The sequence below is a fragment of the Leopardus geoffroyi genome, chromosome C1, assembly GCF_018350155.1.
Source record: "Leopardus geoffroyi isolate Oge1 chromosome C1, O.geoffroyi_Oge1_pat1.0, whole genome shotgun sequence".
NCBI lineage: Eukaryota > Metazoa > Chordata > Mammalia > Carnivora > Felidae > Leopardus > Leopardus geoffroyi.
The window spans coordinates 102,148,909-102,171,447 of record NC_059328.1 but is presented as its reverse complement, the minus strand read 5'-3'; the positions used below and the strand labels follow the sequence as shown (position 1 = coordinate 102,171,447).

General features: G+C 41.6%; 1 long non-coding RNA gene across 2 annotated transcripts in view; it reads right to left on the bottom strand.

Moving 5' to 3' along the window:
* Nucleotides 1-8,458: 8,458 nt before the first annotated feature.
* Nucleotides 8,459-22,539, bottom strand: part of LOC123598556 — a 115,414-nt gene continuing 101,333 nt past the window's right edge. For both annotated transcript variants that reach the window (XR_006712688.1, XR_006712687.1), the window contains exon 4: nt 8,459-8,726. This is a non-coding gene — a long non-coding RNA (uncharacterized LOC123598556). The remainder of the gene's footprint in view (nt 8,727-22,539) is intronic.

Sequence of the window (22,539 nt, the reverse complement as noted above, 5' to 3'; positions counted from 1 at the left end):
TCACCTCTGTCTTCCAGAAACCTTGACATTCTTTCAGTTTTTCTGCCTCAGGACCTTTGTACATGCGGTTCCCTCTGGCTGCAGTGCTCTCCTCCACCTGACTTCACCCACCTTCTCTTTGCCTAATCATTAACTTCTTTTCCTTTAGATATCAGTTGAATTGGTCCTTCCTCCAGGGAAGCCCTCCCTAACCATCCCCTCCTCAACCTGATCAGGTACCCCGTTACCTTACATTCCTACATTTGCTGCCACTTATATTTATATGATTTTATTGATTAATGTCTGTTTTATCCCCCACTAGAATGCACGTTGCTTAAGGGCAAGGACTGTATCTGTTTTGCTCACTATTTTCTTCCCAGGGCTTAGTACAGTGCCAATTACTCAGTAGACATTTGTTGGTGGAATAAATCAAAGATGGATGGGTGACAGATGGATGATGAGCTGTGACCCTTCCCCACCTGGCCCAGACCATCTTTCCCAGCTCCACTCCCACACTCTCTGCCTTTACCTTTCATGATGTCTCTATGTCTCTCAGATTCCGTTCATCGTGAACTACTTGTTATTATAAGATGATGCTGTGTTTACTACCCCTACTGCTGTTCATCTAAGACCAAAATCCCTCGCTATGTTAATCAATCAGTTACTAGAAAGATGATTTTAATGTCACAATAAAAAGACTATAGTCTGCTTCAAGAAACAAGCAATAAGAAAGAGGTTTTGCTTTGGAGAATTGGAACATGCTCGGGAAACATGGTAGTTCTTTTCAAATACTCAAAGGACTATCATTAAGGTGATTAGACACATTCCCTGCACCCTGTAGAGACCAGAATCAGAAACAGTGGAAGCTATTGGGCAGCAGATTTGGGCTCAATATAAAAGAAGGATTTTATGATAAATATGTGTGGCAGAAAAAGAAATGCACTGCCCTGGGTATTCATGAACTCCCTATCACTAGGTGTGTGTAAGCCAAGGTTAGAAGACCACTTTGGGATGGTTGCATTTGATGCCCTCCTAGGCTGCTTACATCCTCACACACTCTCCCTGTGGCCAAAAGTTCCTATTAAACCAGCATCTCCAAGATGGGACCTCCAAGAACTCTACAGGTGGTAATGAAGCACAATCAGTCACTAAATACTTCAAGCCTTTACTTTTAAATTTTACAAAGGGTTTAGGTATAATGGAGAAGTGATCTCTCGATTCAATTCAAGTAATCTCCCTACAGGCAGAGACAAATATAGATACATTGCTTTCCTTCCACAACGCACCCCACCTCAACCCTTGGCCCTTTTTTTCTTTCAAACCTCCCAAGGAACCCAGTTCTCCAGCAATGTGTGCACAGCCTTCCAGAGACCTCAGTACTCTTCGGTCTGCTATGATCTGGGCTCCACCTAGTGGTGTAACTCGATGTTTTGCACACAATGGGTGCAAGGTTGGGGTCGGAGTGAGGGAGAGTGGGGTACTCCTGTCACCCGAACAGGTTTCCATGCTCCTTGACTAGACTCTCCCTAAGTCTTACTCTGTTAACTAGAGGCCAGTTGACTTGAGTTGGTGGTGATACCATTCCATTTTGCATTTTGGAGAGGTCTGCCTCTTCGTGCCTATACATGGATGGGGTCAGCAAGGAAAGGACTTACTATTTTTCACACTGTGCATCATGGAGCCCAAGGGGTTCAAAAGAGGTATTTTGGGAGTCACTACAGGGAGTGAAGTAAGACAGGCTGAGGTTTCAGGGATCTAACTCCTTATACCCGCTCTCTTATCCCCACCTTCTTATAAACACTTCAACACTGTGTCCACTTATTTTATAGATGACGATAGATGATAGATAGATAGATAGATAGATAGATATAGATAGTTAGATTTTGTTTAATGTTTACAAAAGAAAATATTATGTTGCTAAAAGTAATCTGAAAGACTGTACTCACTTCCATTTCTTCTCATTTTAGGGGAAATTAAGACCAATAGTTCATTCACAAAAGCTGGCTTGGTTGGAACCAGAGTCCACACCTCCGGAGAGGGCACTGAGGCTCTGTCTTCCCAAGGGAGTGGAGTCTTCACTCTTGGGCACCTTAGTGGTCAGGCCAGTTTCCAGCCCAATTTCCTCTTTACGTGTGAAGAAATATGACTGTAGTGATTCCAGAAATCATATTGTGCAGGGTGGCTTTACTCTCGTGAAGGAGTAAATTTTATAAACAGCACAACTGAATCCTGGAGAAAACAAGTAATTTGTTTTAAAAAAACACATGATCCATACATCAGTGACCAACAAAAAGAAACACCAGCCGCTGTCTTCCCTCTCTCCCTCCCTGCTAAGCTTAGGACTCTGTGCTTAAGACACTAATATAACAGGGAGACATAAAGAGTGAATTGAACACTTGAAGAGAAGTAAACATTTGGCCATTGTCTGGTTGATATCTGCAGCATAATGTCCAAAGATGAGTCTTTCTGAAATTCTGATTCAAGTGAAATGAAAGCACAGACAGCTATTAATCTGTTTTAATTAAATAATTGTATTATTTGTTGATCGCTTGCCTTTCGACAAGAATGTAAGTTCCATGAGGGCAATGACTGTGTTTGGTTTATGTTTTAGTTTTGTTTTTGTTTTTTGTTTTTTTACTGTATTTCAACATCTAGCTCTTTGCTGGCACAAATCACACACTCAATAAATCATTGTTTTATGCATGAAAACAGATTTCTCTACTGGCAGCCTTGAACCTTAAAAGTGCCTAATTATGTCAATTAATTATTTATAATCAGTGTCGGCTTCAGCAGCCTGCTACTCCAAATATAGAGCCTAGGTTGCCAAAGCTTAAGGACGAACCTTGGAGGATAATGACGGTCATGAGGACAAGAACGATAGTGCTCATGGTTTTCTGCCCTGCCACAAAATAAACTGAACTAAAATGTTATCCATCTAATTTTAAAAACTTACATTAGAGTAAACAATTTAGGACATTTTGAGGCAGGCATATCAAGTATGCTGTGTGGAGTTTCGCTTCTCAGCAACAGAGGGCATTATTGTTATAGTTAGAACATCACCATAGAAGATATAAATGGATAACAGGAAAGAGGAAGTAGTTGTTCTAGACCAGTACAGTGCAGTTGCTTTATTTATCGGTGATGGCCAACTCCAGTAATGGAATGTCTTTCGATTAAATAATAAGCTATTAACTTTTATTTTCTATTAAATAATGAATAATAAATTAGCAATTCTCCTTGAGTTTGAGTCCTGTTACCCAGGAGGGTCCTAGTCTAAGTATGTTTAGCCAAATGTAACCCAGAATTAGGATCCAAATCTGCAGCTCAAATTTCTCGTAGAAAAACGAGTCTATAGAAAGCGAGAATGGTTGTTAAAACGAATAATATAGTGGAAATGTGTTTTCTAATTATTCTTTTATTTAAAGTGAGTAATGAATTACCAAGTGAAAGAAGGTATGGAATGTACAATTCCTGCCTAGTGAGAGGTAGTTCTCTGACTATATTAGAAATAAGCAGATTTTATGGTTCTCTGGGGAGACTGGGTATACATAGTTTAAGGACACCCCACAGAAGCATCTTCTAGTAATCAACACAACTCCTTAGAAGGAGATGTTGTTATTTCTGCGCCATGACCATATGGGGTCAGGAATTAGGTACACCTCAGAAAACCATTCCTAGGACTTGCAGGAAGGTTTCGGACAAGTCTCAAGTCCATTTTTCACTATTGCCAGAAAAATTTAGCCCCCAAGTTATCTACCAAAAAACTGAGAAAACTTTAATTATATAGATGTTATGTAGATTATATTTAATATAACAGACTATAGGTTTAATTATAGAGATTATGTACAGGTCAAATATCATTGGGTCATCGTTCAGCTTGATCCATGTTGATCTAGCCTACGTCACAATGTAAAAGCTCCTGATTAAAAAGTCCAGTTACGTACTTTGAATGTGTATTTTTATTAGGATTATGATGCCTCGACAACTGTGCTCCCCTGGATTTTTATTTGGTCTGGTGCTTGAATGCTACTGAAACCTCAACAAGCCGGTACTAATAGGCTGTGGAGGCAGAGGGACCCCATCTCAAATACCAGGGAAAAAACTGGTCCCTTTGACGGTTGATGCCTTTTCAAAGTTACTTCTACTTGAGAGAGAGAGAGAAAGGAAAGAAGGAGAGAGGAGAGAGAGAGAGAGAGAGAGAGAGATCCTCTATGTTCATGTCAATTCTTAGAGTGATGTGTTTCAAGGTAGCCTGTGAACCAAATTTGTCCCCTTCTCTGCAGCTTGTCTTAGGTACTTTTCATGGAATCTGGAGCTACTCAAATCCTACCTTATTCTGCAGTACACAGAGAGGAAGGGCCACGAGTGGCTGGGAAATGTCTAACTGCCAAGTTGCTCATATAATTGGAGATGAGTCTTCTGGCTAATTTCAAGCGGGTCTTTTGACCTTTAAAAACCAGATTCTTCTTTAAACACCAGAAGACAAATCAGTACAGTTGCTCACATACAACACCAGGTGTGTCTGGATCCTGCTGACCAGAAGTTCCAATGGCACAGAGCTCTATTGGATATAGATTCTCCACTTGAGGAAATTTAACTAAGGTGAGGGCTGAACTGGTCTGGGCAAGGGCTCTGCTTCTACACTGGTCATGGAAAGTCTTGTCTTATGCTATAATCTATAGAGATACACAGCTTTATGGAGAGAAGAAAAAGAAAACAGACATTATGGTTAAATGAAAAGACAAAAGAACGTGTGTGTGTGTGTGTGTGTGTGTGCGCGTGTGTGTGCATTTCAAAAAATCAAAGTGAGAGATTGGGAAAAGAGGTTTAAAGGTTAGATTAATCTAAGAAATTCTGCTATGTAAATCCTCATATAGTCTAGCAATCTGAAATTCTCCTTGTATAATCAGGTCCCTACTGGCTCTAAGGCCAGAAGCTAAGCAGCAGTGACGTATCCATGTTTCTTTAAAATCATTATTCATAGGAGTCAAATCTCAGTGCCCTTATCTGTAAAATAGGAATTACAATATCTTCATTGCAGGGACGTTGGGTGGATTAAACTGTATAACGCATACGAATTTTGTAGTACTCTATTATAAGTACTCTACAACTATTATGTGATCTAAAACGTGTCTTCAAAAAATATGCTGTTTCTGTGAAGATCTGGATTATGATGGCAAATAAGTTTCAACTTGAATGTTAACTTCAAGATTAAGGTTGGGAGGGCTAGCTGCACACAGTGCCGAGAAGTCTTTTGGTGACAAGTTTTAGTACAACAGGAACAAGGTCTGGGATCAATTAGTGATGTCTGTCATGGGCATGGGAGGGGTAAGTGGCAGCATGTGTATTTCCTATAGATGACAAAATGTCTAATGTGAAAATTCAAACACTTCTGGAACTGAAATTTTCATTTTATAGTGAACACGTCTATAATATTATGAAATAGATATATAATATATATAATTTATCATATATAATAATATATGATATATAAATATATAATTTAGATATATCTATATAGATATATATCTATATCTATACCTGTGTGTGTATATATATTTTATATAATTAAATTTTATATGATTTCTGATTTCTTTCTCAACAGGTTCAAGATCTTAAAGATCATGACTATCGCAAATACCTTTCTACAGGGCCTCTGGAATGAATATTTCTATGTGAAGTATGTATAATAAGTTGCTAATCCCTTTCCTTCAGTGTTGTTTTTCTGATGATACCCACTAGGATTCGCAAAGATTAGGTGGGCCATGCTATCTGACACATTTTCCACTGTCAGTGACAATACGTTCAGGAAAGCGGTCACTGTTAGGTGACTTCAAGCATGTTTTTCACTGCAGCTCACGAGGACAGGATTGTTTTCCTTCTCTGTGTTTCACATTTTGCATGTTTCATGTTTCAGCCTTCTGCCTGTGCTATTTCATTATCATCATTATCAAGATTTTTGATAAGCCTCCTCCCCATTATCCCTGTGAGTAATTATTATGCATCTATCTGTATTCATCTAGGCTTACCCCTGAGTGGGCTGGAGCTCAGGGTTTTCCATACTCGCTGGCCTCTTACCACACAGCAACAAAGCCATGAAGCAACTATTAGAAATTAATATAGTTCAGCCACTGACAGATTTGGGTAGATAAAAATTGGAGTTCAGAGGATGAGCCCAGTAAAGCAAAGGTGAGACAAAGGGTGTGGTTACAAAAGTAAATGAGTACTGTGTCCAAATCCTACCCAACTTATAAAGCCCTATGGGAGTGTTCTCCAATGAGAAGCTCACTCTTAGAACTTGCTGCAACAAAACCACAATTTTTAAACCTCTTGAACTACTTTCCATGCATATTTTGTTTCCTACTTGTATATTCCCTACTCTTGGAGCTCATTAGGGGACATGTCTCATGACCTTTGAATCGCACTTAACACCCAGCACAATTCATGAAGCATTCAATAAACATTTGTTGGACGAATATCCTCATCATCTGCCAAGAAAAATGTGTTGAGCATCCAGGCCGCGTGCAAGGCATTGAGAGTATAACAATGAACTAGACAGCCATGAACCTTGCCCTCAGTGAGCTCATGGTCATAATGGAGAAGAAGCCCAAGAACTCAACAAGGAATCATTGTGACATGGTGGGTACTTCAATGTGATCAAAAGAAAAGCCATGCAGAGATCCCTACCAAATCTCTTAAGAGTCAGTATGAAATTTCCCTTTCTCCATTTAGGGCAAGAATGGCCAATTCAAATGTTTGCAGGAGTCAGGTGAGATTAACAAGACGACAGAGATGGGTGGGGACTGGAGTGACCTGGAGAGTCCACACTCTACCTCTAGGGAGCAGGCACTACCCAGCTCCAGTCAACTGGGGTCACGCAAGCCTGAATGCCAGCCCAGTGACCCCACATCTAATTTTTTCCTAGGAAACCAGCAATTTGGATTTGTACGTGAAATCTGATTTTCAAATGTTGACAACTGGTTTTCTGTTTCAGTGGCTCAGATCTGGCCTGAGAGCTACCAGTTTTCCATCTCTGATTTAGGCCTTCTGCAGAAAGGGTGTCCTTAGTGGAGCCTGGGTGCCAAGCCTCCCGGGCTGGAATCTCAGAGGATAGGGTGTCATCTCTCCATCCCTCAGCCCCTTTCTTCCCTCCACCCCCCTTTCACACCCTATTCCAGGAAGTGTCAAGGGCTCTCAATCGAGATTGGCTGGAGAAGAGTTGACATCTACAGCTCGTGAGAAAATGGGTTAACATTTGAGAAAAGTCAGAGGTACGGGGCCCCTGGGAGCTGGAGATGTGAGTGGAGTGGAAGAAACCGGTGGGGAGCCCTCCTGAGTTTTGCATCATGGGCAATGCTCTCCTGTAAAAAGCATTAACCAAGGTCAGATTAACAAGTCAACACTGAAACTGTATCCAAACAAGACTCCCTAACTGTGGGTAGAGAGCAGAGAAGGGGCCAGGGGAAAGAGTCCAGAGGACAAGCCCACTCCAAAGCCGTCCCCTCTCCGTCGGCTGGCAGGCTAGGGGCATATTTGATAAGGTGAAGGGAAATTGCAAAATTAAAACTGGCAACTTCTACAGAGAGGCCCAGTGCAAGGCCGTGGGCGCGAGACGGGCTGGGAGAGTTGAGGAATTGCGGGGAAAGAGGACTTGGCAGCCTGACTTCCTGTGGCAGTATCCAAGGCTAATTAGTTTGCAGTGTTCTGTGTGCGCCTGAATGGAAATGAGCCCAGGACTGAGAGGCACGGGGGTGGGGAAATCAAAAACACATGCACCAAGAAGGAAAGGGGAAGGGATTGGTGGGAGAGGAAGGCGAGGGGGAAACCTGTCCTTTCGGCTACATTCTCTTTTTTCAGGAGAGGGCTCTCATCCTTCTGTTTCATGACCAGTAAATCACCACCACGGCCCTGTCCATCACATCTGCCATCTGCTGCAGAACTCATTAAACATCAAAAGACGGCCTATCAGTTCTGCTTAGTTAGAAGTCTGACTTACTAGAGGTCTGACCAGGGAGGAGCTTGCATGTTTTTAATAATGGCTTAAGGAACTTCTTAACACCCCATAAATTACTCAGCGCCACGAACTCTTCCTGTAGTCCAGCGGGCATTTAAAAGTCGCGGAGCCAACCCAGACCTACCCCCATGGCAACGGCTCCAGAAGACCACACTCCAGAAGACAGCAGAGTGTGAGTTAATGCTTGAATTCATAATTCTGTGCCCATCACAGAAAAACAAAACACCAAAAAATGAGTTATCTTGCTGTATATGTCCTCCTTGGAATGTGCGCCTCAGAATTCCTTTGTCTTCCTGTATCTGCCTCACCGTCTAACGAAGGTAAGCTGGCGGGGTTCTTCCATGAACAGGCCGTGGAATCACGTTGCCAGACCCCTCACAGCAGCAGGAAATGGGCAAGTTGAGAGATGGAGTTGTAAGTAGGGACAATAAAACCACGGCCCTGCCCCCACCTTGAGGGTACATGTTCAACAGATATTTAAGTCAATAAATATTTATTGAGGGTCTACTCTGGGTTAGATCTGAGACATGCAAAAATGAATACAGACATTTTGACTCCCTTTAAAGAGGCCCCAGTGTTATAGACACACATAAACATTTTGAGGTTTTAAAAACAACAACAAAAAAACAGAAGAATGACATTTCCTCCACTGGCGCTTTCTAGAAGTTTCTTCGGTGTTGGGTGCATTTTGCTGTCACCATGTGATGCCAGTTAACCACCTCCATGCCCAGACCTGTGAGGGACACAGGATAAGGAAAGTCATAGAATCTGCTTAAGAGAAATTTCAAAGAGGTACAACTCTGAAAAACACATCCTCTCTAAGAAAATCCTGGGTCAGGAACTCAGCCCATCCCCCTGACTCCATTTTATTTTCAACCCACTTGACAAGGATGCAGTAGAAATTTCTAAGAACATGGCTAAGCATTATTCCCTCTACAGAACAGTCTATCTGGCACGAGGCTATTATGGAAATAAAAATCAATAAGAATGGCTATCATGCTATTAATTTATCATTTGTGGCATCCTTACATTGTGCCGGGAACTTAGCCATACTGGTAAAGATTATTAGAACACAGTCCTTCACCTCAGAGAAGTCTCCTTCCTGTCGAGAGACAAAACCTACCACAGCAAGAGAAATGACCAAAGTATGGAGATGATTCTACAGGAACAGGAGAAGGCACTATACTCAGACATGACGGTGAGGGGGAAGATGTTCCATAAGCTGAGTCTTAACCAATTAGCCAGAGATAGGGAATCTAACACCAACAGTGTGGCTGTTTGCAGTTATCTGTCTCCCAAGGACAATGATTCATTATCATTGTCTTTACCAGATATTTAATGAGCAATTACTAAGTGGAGGAAACTGCTAGGTGCCATAGATTCAGTGATGATCTCTGTACTTCAGTGACACACAATTAGGAGTGACGAGTGAATGGATGGATAGACAGACAGATAGATTGAGATACATAGGGATAGATGATGGCAATAGCTAGTCTGTACTTTCGTGTGGCAGTGGCAGTTTGGCACACAGTGCCTCATTTCACCTCACCTTCTTGAGAGAGACGTAGAAAAGACATTACTTAAGCCATTTTGAAAATGAAGAGACCCCCCCCCCCATGCTAATGAACTGTACAGATGACCAGTGCACAAGACTCAAGACTTGAAGGAAGAGGGAAGGGGAAGAAAGACACAGATAAAGGGATGGAGGCACAGCCCAGGAGAAGGATGTTTTCTCAGGGAGCAGATGAACTGGCCAAGCTGGGATGGGAAGACAAAGCCATTGTTCTGACCACGTGGATCCAGTGTGGGCTACCAGTCTTGGCAGCCAAGTCCCACTTCTGGCTGGGGCAGTACCTCCACGAAGACAAGGAGGCTGGAGTGGGGGGCCGGGGACACACCATTAACAGCCACACTGACAGGCATAGGCGTGGAAATGTTGTGAAGTAGAAATGATCTTGCCTTTTATGATGTGTTTGACAATGTCACCACCACCTTGGAGTGGGGCAGTATGGTCTGGGGGCCAGGACCATCACTATGATGACTTTTCTGTCATCCCTCCTCTCCACCCCCAAAGGCCACATCCCACATCCCATAGTTTAGGTCTAGACCCTGCTTAATTAAGTGCCTTCTGCTCCAGCAAGCCTTCCTTGACTTCACAAGCTAGGTTAGAGGCCCTTTCTTTTTCGTTTTCTTTTTTATTTATTTATTTATTTATGTAAATTCAAGGTAGTTAACATACATTGTAGTATTGGTTTCAGGAGTGGAACTTGGTGACTCATCACTTACAAGTAACAGCCAGTGCTCATCCCAACAAGTACCCCCCTTAATGCCCATCACCCATTTAGCCCATCCCCTCACCCAACACCCCACCAGCAACCCTCAGTTTGTTCTCTGTATTTAAGAGTCTCTCATGGCTTGCCTCCCTCTCTGTTTTTATCTTGTTTTTCCTTCCCTTCCCCTATGTGCATCTGTTGTGTTCTTAAATTCCACATGGATGAAATCATACGATATCTGTCTTTCTCAGACTGACTTATTTCACTCAGCCTAACACACTTTAGTTCCATCCGCGTTGTTTAGTTCCGTCCGCGTGCCATAGCTCCATCCAGTGAAATGGCAAGATTTCACTCTTTCTGATTGCCGAGTAATGTTCCATTGTGTATATATACCACATCTTCTTAATCCATTCATCAGCATAGACATTTGGGCTCTTCCTATACTTTGGCTATTGTTGATGGTGTTGCTGTCAACATTAGAGTGCGTGTGTCCCTTTGAATCAGCATCTTTGTAGCCTTTGGATTAATGCCTAGTAGTGCAATGGCCACGTCCTAGGGTAGTTCTATTTTTAACTTTTTGAGGAACCTCCCTACTGTTTTCCAGAGAGGCCACACCAGTTTGCATCCCCACCAGCAGTGCAAACGTGCTTCTGAACACATTCACCACAGGGTATTGATCCTCTAGGCAGTGACATCCCTGCTTTCTACATAAAGTTTCCAGCTCCTAGAGCCTATGGATTTTCTTTTTTTTTAATCTAAAAATGCTTCAGAAACAGGCTAGGGTCCAAAACATTATTTGTGATGATTTTTTTTTTTTTTGATGTGCCAACTTGGATAGACTACAGTACCCAGGTATTCAATCAAACACTGATCTAGGTGTTGCAGTAAAGGTGTTTTGGAAATGTAATTAACGTCTATAGTCAATAGACTTTCAGTAAGGAAGACTGTTGTACGTAATCTGGGTAAACCTGATTCAGCCCTTAGAGAGGTTTTAAAGGTAGAGCTGGGACTTCCGTGAAGAAGGAATTCCACCTGCGGACAGCCTGCCCCTCCCAATGGCCTGCCCTACAGCTTTAGGGCTTGCCTAGACAGCCCCTGCAATCACATAAGCTGATTTCTTGCGATAAATCTCTTAATATATATGTCCTATTGGTTTTGCTTCTCTGAATCGTGACGGATACACTGTAAATTCAAAATGTCTGAAAGGGTTTATGCTCGCAGTTCCCCAGTGCATTTTCAGCAAATAAGAAGATGTCAGATTCTCACAGCTTTAAATCATTATTGCAGATATGAGAATGTACCAGCATCCTGCTTCTTCTCCTTGCTGATACATTCTATTAAGTGTCTTTTCCTAACAAGGACCTGTTTGATCTGTGTTACATCCATTGATCTAACCCACCTCCTCAATCATTTCTGCAGGTGTGGTGGCAAATAGACCTTCTTAGCAGTTAAGGTTAGATGAGAGCGGGCTCCCTTGCCGCCTTGAAGCAGCACAGATTGGAACTGGCTTGCAGATTACAGAGCTGCCTGTGACTCACTCCAGAAGCCTGAGTGGCATCATTTTTACCATGCTCAGTTCCAAGTTCTAGAAAAACACCCCCAGCCATCTCTAGAATTGAAAACAGCCTACTCAAAGCTGGTTTTGGCTGGCTGGATGATAATGCAATGAAGAAAAGCATTCGGATGGTTGGTGATAAAGTTGGGGCGCATACTAAGTGCTGTAATTCTCTAGCACACGCTACCAAGTTTTCCATTTCATCTGTCTCCGCATCTCTTGCTTATTATTGTCAATTGTGTAGGCACAACACTTTTCTCAGGCTTCATGATTCACTCTGACCTTTGGGATTGCTTCTACTCTCTAAAAATTAATACCCTATGGATGTGCAACCTTCCATTTCTTTCTTTACCACCTCTGTTTTCAAAAACTATCTCTATTTTCATTTTGTCATAATCATGCTCTCTCTTTTTTTAAGGTTTATTTATTTTTGAGAGAGAGAGAGAGAGCAAGCAGGGAGGTGCAGAGAGAGGGGGAGATACAGAATCCGAAGCAGGTTCCAGTCTCTGAGCTGTTAGCACAGAGCCTGATGCGGGGCTCAAACCCATGAGCTGTGAGATCATGACATGAGCCGGAGTCAGAAACCCAACCGATTGAGCCACCCAGGCATCCCCATGCTCCTTTTTTCAGCAGTAATTTTAATTTTCTTCCTGATTTTACATTTATGAGGTATGTGAAGTCAAAGATGTTTATGAAACATCTCATGGTGACTGAGCAGCTCAGTTGGCTACGAGATTTCAGCTCAGGTCATGGTTTCATGGTTCTTAGGATTGAGCCCCACCTGGTGCGCTGCACTGACAGCGTGCACTCTCTCTCTCTCTTTCTCTCAATATAAATAAATAAACCTAAAAAAATTAAAGCATCTCAAAATGTACAAATGCAGCAGCTATACTAAGTATTAAAGAATGAATGGTTGACAGAGACCTAAGTGGCAGGGCACTGGCCTATAGCGCCATCTGTTGGTCATGGGTAGAGCTGGCTTCTGTTCCGCTTTGTTCTCTATAAAACATTATTCCAGTGACAATTCGTAGGAGGGGGATCTTCTGTCATGATTTCATCTGTCCTAAAGTACCTGATTTCCATGAATGATAAAGCCTTTAATGGTAAGGGCGACTTTGATCACCATGTGATGAGAGATGAGCCTTTTGGGTGGTCAGGGAAGTCCACATAAGGGACTATATGGGCTCCTCACTGCCTCCTACCAGTAGTGACTTTCAAGTGACCTGAAGGTCACTGGGGTGAGAACCACGACCTAGACCAGAAGTCCTCTTCTGTGGCTGCATATCAGAAGAAGTTCTGGGATGAGGCACATGCTTTGGTATTTTTTTAAGGTCTCCCTGTCAATTTGGGGTACAGTCAGGGCTGAAAAACACTTACCTAAAGGAATAAGAGAAAGGCATGGAAAAGTGAATGTTCCACACCTTTGTCAAGGTCTCCACCTTCCTCACCCAGCATCCATCTTTTCAGCCACAGTGCGGCTCAGCAATTCTACTCCCAGTAGACATTAGAGACAAAGAGGTTTCATGGTTTTCCCAAGATTAATCAGCACATTCATGGCAGGCTCAGGTCTCACCTCAGCACTTGGGGTCCTAAGCCATAAGAGCTACAATTTGGAAGCTGTTGGGTCCCTGTGACTCCCATGTGTTTTGAGATTTTAATGTAGGTCACTGATGGATTATTGCCCTGCCCTGCCCAGGACCCTTTGGCCATGACCCTGGCCAGATCAGAGAGCAGCTAATCCCCCAAATGAGAGGTGAGAAAAAGCTGATTCTGCCCCTCTGTGGCAAGCCCAGTCAAAAGCTTTGTTACTGTCTGAATGTCTGTGTGCTATCCCTGCCCAAATTCCAACCTCCAAAGATGGTATTATTAGAAGACTCTGCCTTTGGGAGATGCTTACGTCTTGAGGGTGGAGCCCTCGTGAATGGGATTAGTGCTCTTATAAAAGAGACCCCACAGAGACACCTAGCTCTTTCTACCATATGAGGACACAGCAAGAGGGCACAGGCTATGAACCTGGTGCAAGGTTCTCAACAGGACCTGGCCATGCTGGTGCCCTGATCTTGTACTTCCACCTTCCAGAACTGGGAGGAATAAATTTCTGTCATTTATAACGTTTCCTGTGGGTCTTGGCCTAACATAGTGATGCTACGGGCTGGCGATGCCTGGGGGCATTCGCCTGGGCCCCTACAACTTGTGGGGAGCCCCCACAGACATTTCCCTGACTGGAGCCCATGCTGTGGCTGGACCAGCCCTCGGGGCTTTTATTACGAGTGCAAGGTGCACTTCAGCAACAACCAGCTTGAAAAAATAAGGTTCATTACACACAAGCTCTGGGCCCTGGGGTCACACAGCGAGTTTGTGGGCTGGGGGTGGGGAAAGAGAGACAGAGAGAGACAGAGATAAGACCTGGCACTCTGCTTTTGTTAGGGTCGAGGGTGGGGTGCCTAGGGTTTCGTGGGCTCACTTTTTATTGGCAAATTTAAAACACGAGGCTGAGAATTAGGACACCAGAGGGGAGAAGCAGAGTCACTCAGTTATCCAGCCTATACCTGGCTTCCTACAAAGGAAACTCTGTAGGTGGGGGCGGCCTAGCTTCCTATCTAGGGGTTTTATCGGTAGCTGTGGCATATGGCTGGCAATGTTTGTTCCAGATTCATGTCTTTGAAAAGGATGCCTCAGCAATCAGGAATTTAATGTCGGGCACTTACAGGACAAGAAGCTGCCCAGTCTGTAGCATTTTGTAATAGTAGCCCGAACACACGAAGACGAGCTTGTAAAGGTGCTGGAGCTGGACTCCGAAGCCACAGACTGAGCGAGCCCCTGCAGAACGCAGCAGGTGGTTTGGCCTCCAAAAATAACAGGAATGCAGTGGCCTGAGTTTTGGGGTGCTGAGCCGCCTCCACACTCACTCTCTTCCAGTAGCTAGAAAGGAAATCTTATGAATTTCAGCTCAGGAGGAGTGAGACTATTTAGGCTAACCAGTAATCTGAATGTTAGAATATTTAAATGCCAGCTTGATTGCTGCCAAACACAAAGGCGCTTAACAGTGCTGTACATTAACGGAGAGATAAGAACATGAAATTAACATGCCACTCTCGTGAATACAAATGGAGCTGCCAAAGTGCTGAAAACAGTAGGCAAAATACTCCTCTTACACGCCTATTAACACCTGACACATGATTAACAAAATCCCTTACGCCTGGGGATCTGGCTACTGCTTCCACTGGCTGCTTTGACACATCCCACAACTCCCCCTTCTTTTCCTCTTGTGCCCTCCCCAGTACCTTATACGTTCCAGGCCAAACAACCCGCCTCACTTTTTATACCTTTGCATTCATGCATACAATTGCCTCTCATTTTATTGTGCTTCCTCTCCTGCCCACCTGAAGAATTGTAGTTATTCTTTCAAAACTCAGCATGATGTAAAGTCCTCCCTAAATAGGAAGGGACATGAACAAACATTCAGCAAACAGATAATGCAAGTTGCTAATAAAGATACACGTATATTCACTCTCATTTGTAATTTAAGACAATCAAACTTAGCAACGGAATATAGTTAATCCTAAAAACGGCAAAGATTAAAAGTGGTAACAAAAATGTTGTAGGTAGAAATCTCCATTAATTTCTGGTGACATTTAAAAAAATGTTTATTTATTTTAAGAGACAGAGAGCACGCACACACACACGTGCACACACACACATGTGCATACACACGAGTGGGGGAGGGGCAGAGAGAGAGAGGGAGAGAGAGAATCCCAAGCAGGCTCCACGCTGTCAGCACAGAACCTGACACAGGGCTCCATCTCACAAACTGTGAGACCATGACTTAAGCCAAACCAAGAGTCAGACGTGTAACCAACTGAGCTGCCCAGGGCATCCCAATTTCTGGTGAGATTTTTAAAAAGCAAATTGGGGGGCGCCTGGGTGGCTCGGTCGGTTAAGCGTCTGACTTCAGCTCAGGTCATGATCTCGAAGTCCGTGAGTTCGAGCCCCGCGTTGGGCTCTGTGCCGACAGCTCAGAGCCTGGAGCCTGTTTCAGATTCTGTGTCTCCCTCTCTCTGACCCTCCCCCGTTCATGCTCTGTCTCTCTCTGTCTCAAAAATAAATAAACGTTAAAAAAATTTTTTTTAAATAAAAAAAAATAAAAAAATAAAGCAAATTGGAAATATATGTCAAAGGTCTTAAGAATATTATTTACCCAATCATTCCACTGCTGGAGATCAACTAGAAGAAAATAATTGGAAATTTAGAAAAAAGGTGTTAATTACCTGCTTTATTGCAGATTTAATAATAATCACCCAAAATTAAAGTCTAAATACTAAATATTAGGAAACTGGCTAAGTAAAATATACCATTAAGGTAAAATACTATGCAGCCATTAGAAATAAAGTTTATGGAGATTATAGCAACATATATTAGTTGAAATGATTTTAGTTGCAATTCAGAAAACCATACTCAAGTTGCCTTAAGCAATAATGAATATATGGGCTCATGAAATAGAAAAGTTCAGAAGTAATACAGGACTTCAAGCATGGTTTGATTCAGAAGTCTACAATATCATCTGGTCTCTGCCCATATTACTGTTCATTTCTTTCATGCCCGTCTTCATGTGCAGCTAATTCCTCAGGCTGGCTTCCCTTACAGTAGCCAAACTGGCTGCAGTATTTCAAAGCCTTAATTCTGCAAACCACTGCCATTCAGAGGGAGACAGACTTTCTTTACCAGTATGCCAAGCAAACTTCCTGAGATGCACTCTGATTAGAGTAGTTAAAGCCACATGCCCACGCTTGAACCAAACTTTGGGCCAAGAGATATATAATGTCCTAATCGTCTTTAGTCTAGCACGATGTTGGCAATTTTTTCTCTGTAAAGGGCCAGATAGTAAATATGGTAGGCTTGGCGGCCATGATCTCTGTCACAACTAGTCAACTCCACTGTTGTAACACAAAAGCAGACATAGACAATGTGTAAATGAAGGACAGGGATGTGTTCCAATAGGACTTTACAAAAATAGGCTGAGGGACCAGATTTGGACCATGGATTATAGTTTGCTGAACCCCAGTCTAAAATGTGTTCATTCTACCCCAGAAGTAAGAAGTGAAGTCAGCTCCCTGAAACCACATAGATCCTCAAACAGAAACAGAGAAACTGGAAAACGGAATGTGAAAATTGGTGCCAGAGAAATACAAGCAGTTGGTTGTATATGCCAATATGTCGTATATTGTATATGTATATACACATACACATGTATAATGTAATATACACATTAATTATTAATATATACATATACATATTGGCATATACAACCAATATATACAAACAATACATGCAGGGGGAAATGCTTGCCACTTTTCCCCAAATTGTGTTTCAAATTCTTCAAGAATTTTTTGGTAATTATTTCTATTGTGGCAAAATATACAGAATACAAAATACACCATTGTGACCATTTTGAAGTGTACAATTTTAAGCACATTCCCAATGTTGTGCAGCCATCACCACTATTTCCAGAATTCTTTCGCCATCCCAAACAGAAGCTTTGTAGCCATTAAACAGTATTCCGCACTCCCAATTCTCAACCCTCAGACCCTGGTAACTTCTTCTATATTTTATGTCTCTCTAAATTTGCCAATTTCCAGGTACCTCATAAAACTAGAATCATATAATATAAAAGCAGTATATGTAAAAGTATAATAATAACAGTAGAATCATATAATAATTGTCCTTTTGTGTCTGGCTCATTTCATTTAGCATGATGTTTTCAAAATTCCATCTATGTTGCAGTGTGAATCAGAACTTCATTCCTTTTATGGCTGAATAATATCCCATTGTTTATCCATTCATGTATTGATGGATATTTGGGTTGTTTCTAAATTTGGGCTCGTGTAACCCACACTGCTATAAAAACACTGGTGTGAAAATTTCAGGTCTGAAAGACGCAAACGTGGCTTTTTTCCATAATCAAATAAGGCATAAATATCATCCTACATAACCCCTCTCTTTGTAAATTATAATACATGTTAGTATATTAAAGACTCCATGAAATCTGTAGTTTAAAAAAAAAGGCAACACTAACTGTATTAAACTAAGAGGATTCTTTTCTTTTTTTTAATTCTTTTTTTTTTTTAATGTTTTTATTTATTTTGGAGACAGAGCATGAGCAGGGGAGGGGCAGAGAGAGAGGGAGACACAGAATCCGAAACGGGCTCCAGGCTCTGAGCTGTCAGCACAGAGCCCGACGCAGGGCTCGAACTCACGGACTGTGAGATCATGACCTGAGCCGAAGCCGGACGCCTAACCGACTGAGCCACCCAGGCGCCCCTAAACTAAGAGGATTCTTAACTGACTTGACCATGCACTCATTGTTTTAAAAATAGAACATCTCTAACCCATGTATCCTACTGAACATACTTAGGCACAAACAAGCCTCTATGCTTTAGAAGAATTTTGGATACAAACAAAATTGTAGACATACTATAAGTTTAGCTATGCAAAACTAAATTTATATAGAGATATATAAAAAAATACAAGGAAGTTCACCAAAGGATTTACATACAATGTTTGTCTTAAGATAGTTGAATTTATGGGGGTGCTTGGCTGGCTCAGTCAGTAGAGCATGTGACTCATGATCCTGGGGTTGTGAGTTCAAGCTCCACTTTGGGTACAGAGATCACAAAAAGATAGCTGAATTATGAATAATTTCTGTTTTTTTGCATTTGTCTGTGTTACTTATTTTCTAAAAGGATCATGTATTACCTGTATAATAAAAAAAAAATTCTGAGCTCAAAAATACATAAACCTGGAACAGCTCAGGGAGAAAAAGGCAAAAAAAGCATATTGTCTACACTGAACATACTCACTTCTACTTTTCATCCCTTGATTGATCTCTACACCATGCGTGAGTATGCTTTCTTTAGTTATTTTTTTTATTCCAAAAAATTTTTTTAACGTTTATTTTTTATTGAGAGACAGAGAGAGACAGAACATGAACATGGCAGGGGCAGAGAGAGGAGGAGACACAGAATCTGACGCAGGCTCCAGGCTCTGAGCTGTCAGCACAGAGCCGGACACAGGGTTCAAATTCACAAACCGTGAGATCCTGACCTGAGCCGAAGTCTGACACTTAGCCGACTGAGCCACCCAGGCTCAGTTATTTATCTTGCTAAAAAAATGTTGTATCCTCGACCAGTCTCTCCATGACTGTACCAGGGAAGAAAGCTGTTCCCAGAATGACAAATCAGAGCTAAAGCTTGGTGGGTAGACCTAGAAGAACACTCTGGTCCATACAGGGACCAATACCATCACATTATTTGATGTTAAAGATGTTCAGATTTCATGAGTCTAAAAATCAGGCCTAAGAAGTAGTGACTATGGCCTCCTCTGTCCATGAATTGCTTTAGATTAACATTTCCTTTCCCTCACTTCACTGTAGGTGAACTTCACTTTCCCTTCAGAGAAAGGGGGCACCCGGGGTGGCTTTTGCACCTGGCATGACAAGGCAGCTTTCCACAGTCTCTGACCACGGCTCTTGGCCAAAGGTGAGACAGGAGGCGGAGTGCAAGTTGTCCCATTCTTAGAAGCTTCCTGGAAATTTCATTAAGGGCTTTTCTTCATGAGATTTTTAAATTTGAGGGTGAGTGATATCCTAGTATGTGGTCCAACTTGGAGACACAGAGCTGCACTCAGTAGAAGAAACTACCGTATTGACAAATCTATCTACTAAACGTATCTGTGCCAGTAGGTTAATTAACCTACATTTAGGTTGCATTTATTGATTGGCCATCTCCTGACACATCCCTTCAGACTTCTGCGATCATCAGAATCTTGGGTTGGGTGGACCTAGGATTGGATCCAGCTCGACAGTTCCTCAAACCAGGAATATAACCCCAGCTGTTAAATGGCTCTGGAAAGTGACTTAATCTTCCTGAACTTGGGTCTTTTTCTGCAATGGAATTGTGATAATCAAAAAAGAGTATGAGAAAGAGCTTTGTAAACTGCAACATGCTGTATAAAGGTGAGAAATTACCATGAGAACTGTTCTCACTCTCCGAAGAGTGACCGGGCAGGTTAATTGACTTCTTGGTCAACAGCGTATGTTCACCCCACCCTTACTCGGGTGCCCCTCTGCCTGAATGCCTTGCCCCTCCTCCCTTCCTGCCCAAATCCCATCATTATTCACCACCTAAATCAATTTCCTCCTAGTTCAAGAAAACACTTTCTGATCAACCTGGTTGTCAGTGATTTCTCTCTTTTCTAAATTTCTCTAGTACCTGCAACTGATGTCAAAGAATGTATCAACTCAGACAGTGTGCCCAGCTCCCTATTCTTTCGTGTCTTTCTACCCTGCTTTTTCAGAACCCAATTTAAAAACTACACTTTTTGTAGATGTAAAACACACATACAGAAAAGTGCCTGCGTAGCAAACAAGCAACCCATGCAAGCCACCGTCTGAATCACACATGGAACCGTCACAAAGACTAATAAACGGCACCTCATCTGACTTCAACTATTTTTTGAATTTTCTATAAAGTATGTATTCTTTGGTGTCTGGCTCCTTTGCTCCACATTATGTTTTAATAACCCTCCTTCATGTTTGTCGCTGCATTTTTCCTGTTTGCATGGACACCCTGTAATTTATTTCTCCATTCCACTCTTGTCTGAGGACACGTGAGTTGTTTCCTGGTTTGGCTATTTTCATCAGTGCTGCTCTGTACATTTGAATATTTGGCTTTCTGTGAACATTTGCACACATTTGATTGGAGTGTATATCTAGCAATGGGATTATTGGGTTGTAGGACCCAGTTTCTCAGTTTTCTCAGTGTAGCTTCACAAATTTACACCCCCAGTAGTAACATACATGTGCTCCATTACTCGGCAATCGCACCAGTAGTTGGTATTATCAGGCTTTTATATGTGGCCCTATTGTTGGTGTAGCCTCTATTTCATTGTGATTTTAATTTGCACTTTCCCGATCACTAAAGAGGTTGAGTACTTTTTCCTATGTTCATGGGCCACGTGGACATAATTTTTTGTGAAAAAGATAATGTCCAGTTTCTACTAGGTTTTCTAACTTTTGCTTATTAAATTGTACGGAATGTTTATGATATATGTACCGCAAATATTTTCTCCCATGCCATGGCTTTCCTTTTCATACTCGTAATGGCGTCTTTGGATAAACAGAAGTTATTAGCGTTTCAGTATTTTCCTTTCCAGATAAAGTTTTCTGTGTCTTGCTTAAGAAATCCTTGCCTATAGTGGGATCATGAAAATATTCTTCTGTGTTGTTTTTTAGAGGCTTTATGGTTTCGTATTTTCCATTTAGATTTAAAATCACCTGGGACTGGTTTTGTAAATAATGTGTGAAGTGAGGGTCAAGATTCAGGGATTTTTTTTCTTTTGGATTTCCAACCAACTATATCATTGATTAAAATGAGCATTGTTTTCCCTCTGCTCTGACAGCGGGTGTCCATGTATGTGCGGGTCTGATTCCAAACTTCCTATTCTGTTCTATTGTTCTATTTGTCCATTCCTATGCCACCAACACACTGAATTAATTACCATATTTTTATAATTCTTACATATAGTAGAATGAGTGCTCCAACTCTTCCAAAAGATTTTCTTAGCTATTCCTGTCCCTCCCCCATTTCCATGTAAAATTCGCTATAATTTTGTCTATGCCTAGAAAGAAAATCTGTTGGAATTTCAGTTGAAATTGCATTGAATCTTAGATGAATTTGAGGGAGAGCTGACATCTTTACAATATTGAGTCTTCCTATCCATGAATCTGTTTGTTTTAGCCTTTCTTTAATTTCTCTCAATTATTTTGCATAGTTTTGGTGTAATGTAATACACAGTTTTCATTATATTTATTCCTAGGTGGTTGATGGCCTTTTATTCTATTGTATTTTCTTTAAATTTCATTTTCTATGTGTTTGTTGCTACTATACACACACTTAATTTTTGTGTATTGTCTTGGACCCAGTAAGTTTCCTAAAAACTTCTTAACTAGTAAACTCCTTTGAATTTTCTAGATACATACCTATGTTCTCTGTAAATAATAAACTTTCACTCTTTCTTCCCAATAGTTACGTTTTATTTCTTTTCCTTTCCTTATTGTACCATTACAATGTTGGAACTCCAGTAACATGATAATCAGAAGTGATGAGAGTAGGGTTCCTTGTCTTATTTCCAATGTTGGGGAAATAGAATACTTCACTATTTAGAATGATACTGTTAGGGATTTTTTTTTTTTAATGTTTTATTTATTTTTAAGACAGAGAGAGACAGAGCATGAGCAGGGGAGGGGCAGAGAGAGAGGGAGACACAGAATCCGAAGCAGGCTCCAGGCTCTGAGCTGTCAGCACAGAGCCCCACACGGAGCTCGAACTCACTGAGTGTGAGATCATGACCTGAGCTGAAGTCGGACGCTCAACAGACTGAGCCACCCAGGCGCCCCTGGGGATTTTTTATAGATGCCCTTTATCAGGTTAAGGACATTCCTGTTCCTTTCTCTTCCTGGTATTCAAGGAGTTATGTTTGTTTTCTTCTTGCTTTGTTTTATTTATTTTTAATCATGAATGGGTTCTACACATACCAAATGTTTTGTATACATCTACTGAATACATCCCTGTCCTTTATTATGTTAACAAAAGTAAGTTCAAGTTTTATTCACTTTTTGCTTATGTTAAGACTGACTGGGATTGCGTCTGTTTGTCACGTTT